Consider the following 11,946-nt stretch of genomic DNA (forward strand, 5'->3'; position numbering starts at 1 on the left):
TTGAAATTCTTTTGAGAAATCATAAATTCTTTAACACTAGTCTCAAAATCAGAGGGCATCTTATTAAAATTTCCATAAGAGTTGTTGTAGGAATTGCCATAATTATTAGAGGAATTACTAGGATACGGCCTAGGATTAAAGTTTCCTCTATAAGCGTTGTTACCAAAATTATTCCTACCAACAAAATTCACATCCAAAGATTCATTATTATTCTCAATCAAAGTAGACAAAGGCATATCATTGGGATCATAAGAAACACTCTTATTAGCAAACAATTTCATAAGTCCATCCATCTTTCTACTCAAAACATTAATCTCTTCAATTGCATGCACCTTTTTACTAGTAGATCTTTCAGTGTGCCATTGAGAATAATTAACCATAATATTATCTAGGAGTTTAGTAGCTTCTCCTAAAGTGATTTCCATAAAAGTGCCTCCCGAGGCCGAATCTAAAAGATTTCTAGAAGCAAAATTCAATCCGGCATAAAAAAAATTGTATAATCATCCATAGATTCAAACCATGTGTAGGGCAATTACGTATCATTAATTTCATCCTCTCCCAAGCTTATGCAACATGTTCATGATCAAGTTGCTAAAAATTGATAATATCGTTTCTAAGAGAGATGATCTTAGTGGGAGAAAAATACTTAGAGATAAAAGCATCTTTTCACTTATTCCATGAATCGATACTATTTTTAGGCAAAGACGAAAACCAAGTTTTAGCACGATCTCTAAGCGAAAAAGGAAATAGCTTCAATTTGACAATATCATTGTCCACATCTTTCTTCTTTTGCATATCACACAAATCAACAAAGCTGTTTAGATGGGTAGCGGCATCTTCACTGGGAAGGACGGCGAATTGATCTTTCATGACAAGATTCAGCAAAGCAGCATTAATTTCACAAGATTCAGCATCGGTAAGAGGAGCAATCGGTGTGCTAAGAAAATCATTGTTGTTGGTATTGGCAAAGTCACACAATTTAGTATTATCTTGAGCCATCATGACAAGCAAGCAATCCAACACACAAGCATACAAGAAGCAAGCGAAAAAGAGGCGAATGAAAAGAGGGGGCGAATAAAACGGCAAGGGTGAAGTGGGGGAGAGGAAAACGAGAGGCAAATGGCAAATAATGTAATGCGAGGGATAAGATTTTGTGATGGGTACTTGGTATGTCTTGACTTGTGCGTAGACTCTCCGGCAATGGCGCCAGAAATCCTTCTTGCTACCTCTTGAGCATGTGTTGGTTTTTCCTTGAAGAGGAAAGGGTGATGCAGCAAAGTAGCGTAAGTATTTCCCTCAGTTTTTGAGAACCAAGGTATCAATCCAGTAGGAGGCCACACACAAGTCCCTCGTACCTACACAAACAAATAAGAACCTTGCAACCAACGCGATAAAGGGGTTGTCAATCCCTTCATGGCCACTTGCAAAAGTGAGATCTGATAAAGATGATAAGATAATATTTTTGGTATTTTATGGTAAAGATTAAAAGTAAAGATTGCAAAATAAACGGAGAAAGAAATAGCTAGTTGACGGAAGATTAATATGATGGAAAATAGACCCGGGGGCCATAGGTTTCACTAGTGGCTTCTCTCAAGATAGCATAAGTATTATGGTGGGTGAACAAATTACTGTCGAGCAATTGATAGAAAAGTGCATAATTATGAGAATATCTAGGCATGATCATGTATATGGGCATCACGTCAGTTACAAGTAGACCGACTCCTGCCTGCATCTACTACTATAACTCCACACATCGACCGCTATCCAGCATGCATCTACAGTATTAAGTTCATAAGGACGGAGTAACGCATTAGGCAAGATGACATGATGTAGAGGGATAAACTCAAACAATATGATATAAACCCCATCTTTTTATCCTCGATGGCAACAATACAATACGTGTCGTTTCCCCTACTGTCACTGGAATTGAGCAATGCAAGATTGAACCCAAAGCTAAGCACTTCTCCCATTGCAAGAAAGATCAATCTAGTAGGCCAAACCAAACTGATAATTCAAAGAGACTTGCAAAGATAACCAATCATACATAAAAGAATTCAGAGAAGATTCAAATATTGTTCATAGATAAACTTGATCATAAACCCACAATTCATCAGATCTCGACAAACACACCGCAAAAAGAGTTACATCGAATAGATCTCCAAGAAGATCGAACTTTGTATTGAGATCCAAAGAGAGAGAAGAAGCCATCCTAGCTAATAACTATGGACCCGAAGGTCTGTGGTAAACTACTCACACATCATCGGAGAGGCTATGGTGTTGATGTAGAAGCCCTCCGCGACCGATTACCCCTCCGGCGGAGCGCCGAAAAAGGCCTCAAGATGGGATCTCATGGGTACAGAAGGTTGCGGTGGTGGAAATAGGGTTTCGTGGTGCTCCTGGTTGGTTTTGGGGTACATGGGTATATATAGAAGGAAGAAGTAGGTCGGTGGAGCCACGAGGGGCCCACGAGGGTGGGGGCGCGCCTCCCTGCCTCGTGGCCTCCTCGTTGATTTCTTGACGTCCACTCCAAGTCCTCTAGATCACGTTTGTTCCAAAAATCACGCTCCCGAAGGTTTCATTCTGTTTGGACTCCGTTTGATATTCCTTTTGTGCGAAACACTGAAATAGGCGAAAAAACAGCAATTTGCACTGGGTCTTGGGTTAGTAGGTTAGTCCCAAAAATAATATAAAAGTGTATTATAAAGCCCATTAAACATCCAAAACAGAATATATAATAGCTAGCATGGAACAATCAAAATTATAGATACGTTGGAGACGTATCAGTGACAAAGAGCTCGTTGTAAATGGTTACGTCGATGCAAGCTTTGACACTGATCCGGATGACTCTAACTCACAAACCGGATACGTATTTATATTAAATGGTGGAGCTGTCACTTGGTGCAGTTCCAAGCAGAGCGTCCTGGCGGGATCTACGGGTGAAGCGGAATACATAGCTGCTTCGGAAGCAGCAAATGAAGGAGTTCATATCTGATCTAGGTGTAATACCTAGTGCATCGGTTCCAATGAAAATCTTTTGTGACAATACTGGTGCAATTGCCTTGGCAAAGGAATCCAGATTTCACAAGAGAACCAAGCACATCAAGAGACGCTTCAATTCCATCCGCGATCAAGTCAAGGACGGAGACATAGAGATTTGCAAGATACACACGGATCTGAATGTTGCAGACCCATTGACTAAGCCTCTCTCACGAGCAAAACATGATCAGCACCAAGACTCCATGGGTGTTAGAATCATTACTATGTAATCTAGATTATTGACTCTAGTGCAAGTGGGAGACTGAAGGAAATATGCCCTAGAGTAAATAATAAAGTTGTTATTTATATTTCCTTGTATCATGATAAATGTTTATTATTCATGCTAGAATTGTATTAACCGGAAACTTAGTACATGTGTGAATACATAGACAAACAAAGTGTCACTAGTATGCCCCTACTTGTCTAGCTCGTTAATCAAAGATGGTTAAGTTTCCTAGCCATAGAGATGAGTTGTCATTTGATGAACGGGATCACATCATTAGAGAATGATGTGATTTACTTGACCCATCCGTTAGCTTAGCACTATGATCATTTAGTTTATTGCTATTGCTTTCTTCATAACTTATACATGTTCCTATGACTATGAGATTATGCAACTCCCGAATACCAGAGGAACACTTAGTGTGCTATCAAACGTCACAACGTAACTGGGTGATTATAAAGATGCTCTACAGGTGTCTCCGATGGTGTTTTTTGAGTTGGCATAGATCGAGATTAGGATTTGTCACTCCGATTTTCGGAGAGGTATCTCTGGGCCCTCTCAGTAATGCACATCACTATAAGCCTTGCAAGCAATGTGATTAATGAGTTAGTTACGAGATGATGCATTACAGAACGAGTAAAGAGACTTGCCAGTAACAAGATTTAACTAGGTATGATGATACCGACGATCGAATCTCGGGCAAGTAACATACCGATGACAAAGGGAACAACGTATGTTGTTATGCAGTTTGACCGATAAAGATCTTCGTAGAATATGTAGGAGCCAATATGAGCATCCAGGTTCCGCTATTGGTTATTGACCAGAGATGAGTCTCGGTCATGTCTACATAGTTCTCGAAACCGTAGGGTCCGCATGCTTAACGTTCGATGACGATTCACTATAAGAAATATGTCAACTTGTGACCTTCTCTTAGTGACCCAGCTGAATTGGTCGTAAATCCACGGCCATTTCGCTTGGAAGGGCTCAAACCCTGAAATTGCTTACACCAAATGGTCACAAAGCAGACAAGAGGCGCCAATGACCTTATTTCTACCTGATTACGACCAATATAAATGGTCATGAGGTTGTGAACGTGGTTGCATTGCTACTTATTGCTATGACTAGGCGCCACCTCATTAGTTTTGCCTATGTGTCATTTCCATGTGTCAATTTTTGCCCTAGGTTGTGAAGCAACCTATATTTCTGTCATTCCCAAAATTCCCCAAAAAATTGGGCATTCTTTACTATCCAAATCATTGCCTCATGACAATATTCAACTCCATTTGCCTGGTAAATTTTCCTCGGCAAATTTCCAAAGTTTTTGTTCAACTCGAACTGTTGTGAAGGAAGTACTAGCTAGGCATATCCTAATGAGCTGAATTTTTGCCACATCTTCTATATTCCAAAATCATAGCTCTCCACAAAATTTGAGCCCCATCTAACAATACATGTGAGTGTGGCTTCAACATTCATATTTCTGTCCAGTGTGGTACGTTGCAAAGCAAGTGACACCTAGGCTCCTCCATTTGAGCTGCAAATTTTCCAAGATAGTGTCCTTAGTAGATGATCATCCTCGGCCAAAACTCAGGCCCATTGGCCATGTGCATTTCCCGTACCACTAATCAAACACTTGGGTGCTAATTCATGTTTGAGCATTGTTCGGTCTCCTCGTGAGATTCTTATGTTGTTATTTTCTTCCAAGTATCTACCTGGGGAGTGCCAAACCTACTAGACATGCCTAGGCTTCCCAGAACGCATGGCAACACCACGGTCACGCGGTGACCACGCGGCGGGCATGCGAGTCTACGCGCTTTGGAGTTGGGGCCCTGGGCCACCATCCAAACCTCAACGTATCGCCACCAAACCATGTATTTCTGATTAAATATATAGTTATGTACCTATAAATGATTTTTGGAAAAAATAAAGAGCAAACTGTGAGGCAGCTGCAGTTCAAATTTGACCCGCTTCCTACTGAATCGGCAGAAATTTGTCTTTTTCACCAGAGGTGTATAGGTAGTTTTGACGACCAACCATTTTGTCAATTGTACATTAAATATGGCCTAATATATTATAAAAATGACCTGGTCCATTTTTGCAACAATTATTTGGTAGTTCCTTCACAAAAAACCTCATTTTGGGCACTCGAAAAATGGAAAATGAATTTCCGTGCAAAGAAAATGAAAACTCCCTTAGGCAACATTGTTTGGAATTCCAAGATGCACCCTTGTGCACAATATGAGATCATTTGAACAAACTATGCCATGAATGTGGCCATAAGATTGATCATTTGGCTTGAAAGCCATGAATCTTCACGCATGATAGCTCATTTCTGAGAACGCTTTTTTTAAAATAATTGCCGTATTAGAAGTTTATTATTTTTCCTGGAAACTTGGTCACATATGATGACACAATGCGAAGGTTTTCCAATTTTTTGATTTTTTTTAAAATATGCCCATTTCAAAATGCGGTCAAAACGGCGGGCTTGACCGTTCCTAGCTAGTTGTTGAATCTTGGAAATCTTTTGATGTTTCTCTGATTAAATATATATTTATGTACCTAGAAATTATTTTTGGAAAAAATAAAGAGCAAACTATGAGGCAGCTACAGTGCAAATTTGACCCGCTTCCTGCTGAATCGGCGGAAATTTGTCTTTTTCACTAGAGGTGTATCAAGGCTTTTGACACCCAACCATTGTGTCAATTATGTATTAAACATGTCCTGGTATTTTATAAAAATGATTTGGTCCATTTTTACAACATTTATAGTTCCTTCACAAAAAAAACCTCATTTCGAGCACTCGAAAAATGGAAAATGAATTTTCCGTGCAAAGAAAATGAAAAATCTCCTAGGCAACATTGTTTGCCATTCCAAGATGAACCCTTGTGCACAATATGAGATCATTTGAACAAACTATGCCATGAATGTGGCCATAAGATTGATCATTTGACTTGAAAGCCATGAATCTTCACACATGATAGCTCATTTCTGAGAACACTTTTTTAAAATAATTACCGTATTACAAGTTTATTATTTTTCCTGCTAACTTGGTCACATATAATGACACAATGAGAAGGTTTTCCAATTTTTTGAATTTTTTATGCCCGTTTGAAAATGCGGCCAAAACGGCGGGAATGACCGTTCCTAGCTAGTGGTTGAATCTTGGAATTTTTTTGGTGTTTCTTTGATTAAATAGATACTTTTGTACCTACAAATGAGTTTTTGAAAAAATAAATAGCAAACTATGAGGCAGCTGCAGTTCAAATTTGACCCGCTTCCAGCTGAAATGGCGAAAATTTGTCTTTTTCACCAGAGGTGGATCAAAAACTTTTTATACCCAACCATTTGGTCAATTGTGCATTAAATATGGCCTAGTATTTTATAAAAATGATTTGGCCCAATTTTGCAACAATTATTTGGTACGTTCTTCACAAAAAAACCTCATTTGGGGCACTCGAAAAATGGAAAATGATTTTTTTCGTCCAAAGAAAATGAAAATTTCCTTAGGCAACATTGTTTGCCATTCCAATATGCACCCATGTGCACAATATGAGATCATTTCAACAAACTATGCCATGAATGTGGCCATAAGATTGATCATTTGGCTTGAAAACCATTGATATCCACACATGATAGCTCGTTTCTGAGAACACTTTTTTAAATGAATTGCCGTATTACAAGTTTATTATTTTTCCTGGTAACTTGGTCACATATAATGACACAATGCGAAGGTTTTCCAATTTTTTGATTTTTTGAAGTTTTTATGCCCGTTTCAAAATGCGGTCAAAACGACGGGCTTGACCGTTCCTAGCTAGTGGTTGAATCTTGGAAAAAAATTTGGTGTTTCTCTGATTAAATAGATACTTTTGTACCTAAAAATGATTTTTGGGAAAAATAAAGAGCAAACTATGAGGTAGCTGCAGTTCAAATTTAACCCGCTTCCAACTGAATCGGTGGAAATTTGTCTTTTTCATGAGAGGTGGATCAAAAAATTTCACACTCAACCATTTGGTCAATTGTATATTAAATATGACATAATATTTTAGAAAATTGATTTGGTCGAATTTTACAACAAATATTTGATAGGTTCTTCACAAAAAAAACCAATTTTGCCACAAGAAAATGATTAAAAATATGTAGAAAGATAAAAAAATGCATGCAAGTCAGTGATCATCAATAAAATGGGGTTAAACTTGAGTGAAAAATTTAGTTGTACCATTTTGCAAAATATTTTGATAGTTGCTTCACAAAATTCCTCTAGTTTTAGTACTTAGAAACTATTTTAAATCACAAAATTTCTGAACCAATCATGGCTCTTCTCACGGTTCACTCCACTGTGGCCGATCTGGACCGTCCGCATCCGAAGGATCCAATGTCTATCATTCACCTCTCCCAACCCAACCCAAACCCTAGCAACAACCCAATCCCCCTCTCCCCGAGCACACACCCGCCGCCTATCTCTCCCCCTCTCCCCGATCCAGATCGACGAGGACGTCTCCCTCCGTCGCCGCCCCACAAACCCAATCCCCAACCCCTAGCCGCTCTCCTGAGTGCGTCGAGCCGCCGCAACTGCTGCTGCCGTGCCATGGCTTCCTGTGTCCCCGGATCCGACCTCCACCAGTCTGCCGTTGCGCCAATCAGGGTGCCACCATCGTGCGGGCCCCGACCCCACACCCCATGGCGGCCGGAGATGATGGCGAGGAAGGGCCGGGTCCCCTGACGAATCCTCCTCCCTCCATCACCTGGCGCGCATGCCTCCCCGCCCACACGCCTCGATCCCATCGAACCAACGCCCAGGCCCAGCGTGCGCCACCGCCATGGACTCCGCCGCGGGGACGGATCTGGGGAAGATCGTGGGCGTGTTCTACCAAGCCGAGGACAGGGAGCACAGCCGATGCCTCCTCGCTCTGCTCGCCACCTTCCTCGCCGTGCTCGACGCCATGCAAGGTCCGCCTCTCTCTCCTCCTCCTGGTCTCTCTCTGTTGCTTGGTTCGATTTTGCTGATGCGGTTTCCTTCCTCCCATCCCTAATGCATGCGCACAGGTGCACTGCCTAGTAGGAGACCACGGCTCCGTCTGCTTCTTCTGTTGCTGTGTGGTCGACGACGACGACTCAGCCGTGCGGTCGGTGCCCTCTGACGCTGCCCGACGCGATGGCTCCCACCAAGAAGGCGGTACGAACCCTAATCGATCCCCACCCGCCGCTCCTCCCATTTCGGCCTGATTCGTTCTCCGGTGGTTATCTCGCCGTGTCTTTCTTTCCGAGAAATCTTCTCACTATTTTTCAATTGATGGATGCGCTCTGCAGAAGAAGAGCGGGAGAGAACATCAACAACAAGTTGCAGCTGGTGATGAAGAGCGGCAAGTACACGCTCAGCTACAAGACCGTCCTCAAGAAGCTGCGCAGCTCCAAGGGTATGGATCTTTTTGTCACTCTTGATTGATTTATCGTTGTGGCTGATCTGCTAGTTCCTTTGTCTGCTGGATCGGAAGGGTAGTACTATAACATACGCTCGGGACTGTGTTAACTCCTGAGATTCGTGATTAGCTTTTGTAGAATGAGGTGGTTAATATCTGTTTTGTTGTTGTCAATTCTTTGTTGTACTTATTTGTGAGATAAGCTGAACTGTGTACATATTTGCTTCACGTGTGTAGTGATACCTGCTGAAGTTTGTAGCGTTGAAACTTTTAGTTCGTAGAATTGGGACTGATGTTTACCTCATTGGCTTGCTTTTGCCGTGCCTTAGAGATGAATACAGCGCCCTAGAACAAGCCTCCTCTTAATTAAGACTTCTGTGAGACCTCTTTAATGTCTAGTGGGCAATGGGAGGTTGAAATATTTCTGTTTGCTGATAGCAGTTTGTACTGTGTTTTTGGTTGTGTGTTAGAAGTTGTCTTGTGTAGTTTGTACCAATCAATTTAGTTTGTAGAGTGTGACACATTGTTGTTCGTACTGATCAAATTTGTTTGTAGAATGGGACTGAAGTTTACCTCACTAGCTTGCTTTGGCTGTGCCTTAGAGATGAATACAGCGCCCTAAAACAAGTCACCTCTTGAATTGATACTTCTACAAGACCTCCTCAATGTCTTGTGGACAGTGGGAGGTTGAATATTGGGCATGCTAAATGTTGTTGTTCTCTGTGTAGATAACATGCTGAATGTTGAATGTTGTTCATGCTCTGAATACGACAAAATGATTGAGCTCTGTTTGATTATGCTCTTCTGAGATTTGCAGGAGTAGTTCATTTTTGGGACATGTGTTAGATAAATAATGTGTGTTAAATCAAGCCTAGCAGAGTACAATAGACACACTAGATTGTTTCTGAACGTGTTAAATCAAAAATATGCATGTGTTACTGTATCCTAGTAATTCTGTTGTGTCACTGTATCCCAGTAAAGCAAGATGCTTGTTATACTCATGTTCCTGATGATATTGGTGTACACTCAATATGGTTGTTTCTTCTAGTTCTGCTACTAGTTGATGTGTACTCCTAGTGTTGTTGTTGCTGTGTAGTAATACAGAAATATTAATGCTCAAATATGATGATGTGGCCTGCAGCGCACTTGCTTTGACGTCAACCCGTCCGCCGTCATCGCCTTTGAGGACAACGAGGACACGGCAGGCGCCGTCGGCCTCAGCGACGGCTTCCACCACTACCACATCGTCGTCACCTACTAGTTCCATGACGGCTTCTGTGTCGTCGAGTCCTTCTGCAGCTTCTGCCGCTGTTCCTTCCACAGTTTAGGTGGGACTCGTCGGATCGGCCTCCTCATTTCCTATTTCAGGTAGTACATCCTTCTTGCTCGAATCTACTATTTGATATGCCTGCACATCTCCCGCTCTGGCGCAGAATTGATGGTTCTTCCTGGATTATGGAATCCTGCAAAAAATTGAATTTTCTAGGGGCAATCTCAGCCTACTTGCCACAAATTCTGCTTGTCCGATTGGCTCTGGCATTAATTACTAGGCCGAGATTTTAGTTTGCTGTCATCGTCGAGTCAAAATTTATATGATCTCTATGGTGAATTACTTCTATGGTGTGTGTCAAAATTTGAAGTAGATCTGAAGTCTGCAGCTCCAGTTTTCCTGGAGGCCACATTATCCTTACTTTTAATGGTCATCTTGTTCAGAGTAGAGTTGAATCCTGTAGACCACATGATACTATTGTGATAATGCAGAGTTGGTGTCCATTTCTCCATGGAGATTTGAGTTTTCTCTTTTTGTTTATTCTGTGTGGTGTTAGTCCGATGGTCTATTGCAAGATGGCTGTATGGATGACTGAACTTTGTTTATTCTGTGAGGGCTTGCTTGGTACCAATTGTTATGTGCTTCATTGTGCAGTGCTGATTTTGCAGCACTGATACGAACTTACAACAGTATTAGATTGTAGTGTTTTCTGCATGTTGTCGTATCACTAGTTCCATGCTGCCTTCACATTTGAGTCTTTTAGTTTTTTTATTTTTATCCTTGATTAGTATCAATTGTTGTATTGTAGACTTAAAATTGTGGTGGTTCCTCCTTTACATAAGCTCAAGTGTGAAGTCGTGAAGTGTGAAGCCGTGAAGTGTGAAGCCGTGAAGTCCAACTCATTGTAGCATATCTGTGTTGTAAAGATTGTAATAGATTTATTTAGTGGTATATTTGATGAATTTTATGTGTTCTTTGTTCTATTTGAACTATTGATTATGTATGTGATTTGAAAACTTGTGAAATGGAAACCTGTCTAGTGGGGCCACTTATGAAGATAATCTATCAAATTTGTACATTTCTGACATGTGGGACCAATTTGAGAGATGAACATGACAAGTTGGACCCATCTGACTAGTGGGACCAGCTTGAATATATAATGGTTGAAAATAGAAAATCAGTAGACTAAAAGGCCATGGCCTAGAAAATAAAAAGGCCGAATCAATGGCCCAAAGCCCATGTAGCTAGCAAAAATTACGAGGAAAAATAAATATTAAAAAGGCTGAATTAATGGGCTCGGCCCATGTAAAACACCGAATTGGACCGGGCTGAATCTTATCCACGTCAGCTTGCCACGCTGGATCCTACGTGGCTTGGGGAGGCTGCTAGTGACCAAAAATTTGGTCAAAGAACCAACGACCTTTTACATATTAGAAAGAAGGTCGTTAATTTCAGTTTACGACCACCAGCTTTTGACCTTCTGTTTATGGTCAAAAAAAGGTAGCAAATGAAAAACAATGACCTTTCAGTGACCAATAGTGGTGGTCACAAGTTGACATATTTCTTGTAGTGATCGGTATTATGAGTTTATGTGTTTTGATGTACCGAAGGTATTTCGGAGTCCCCGCTGAGATCACGGACATGACGAGGAGTCTCAAAATGGTCGAGACATAAAGATTGATATAATGGATGACTATATTCGGACACCGGAAAAGTTCCGAGGTGTATCGGATATTTATCGGAGTACCGGGGGGTTACCGGAACCCTCCCGGGGGGTCAGTGGGCCTTCATGGGCCTTAGTGGAAGAGAGGAGGAGGCGGCCAAGTGGTGGGGCGCGCCCCAAGCCCAATTCGAATTGGGGAGGGGGCCGGCCCCCCTTTCCTTCTCCCCCTCTTCCCTTCCTTCCCCCTCCTAGTTGGACTAGGAAAGGGGGAAACCTACTCCTAGTAGGAGTAGGAATCCCCCCTTGGGGCGCACCTCAAGAGGCCGCCCGGCCCCCTCCT

General features: G+C 41.6%; 1 long non-coding RNA gene across 1 annotated transcript; it reads left to right on the plus strand.

The window, feature by feature from the left end:
- The first annotated feature begins 9,813 nt into the window (after positions 1 to 9,813).
- LOC120973805 (uncharacterized) lies at positions 9,814 to 10,999 on the plus strand. Its single transcript, XR_005769266.3, has 2 exons — positions 9,814 to 10,041; positions 10,752 to 10,999. It is a non-coding gene; the product is annotated as an uncharacterized lncRNA (long non-coding RNA).
- The last annotated feature ends 947 nt before the right edge of the window (positions 11,000 to 11,946 follow it).

Source organism: Aegilops tauschii, chromosome 2, assembly GCF_002575655.3.
Source record: "Aegilops tauschii subsp. strangulata cultivar AL8/78 chromosome 2, Aet v6.0, whole genome shotgun sequence".
Taxonomy (NCBI): Eukaryota; Viridiplantae; Streptophyta; class Magnoliopsida; order Poales; family Poaceae; genus Aegilops; species Aegilops tauschii.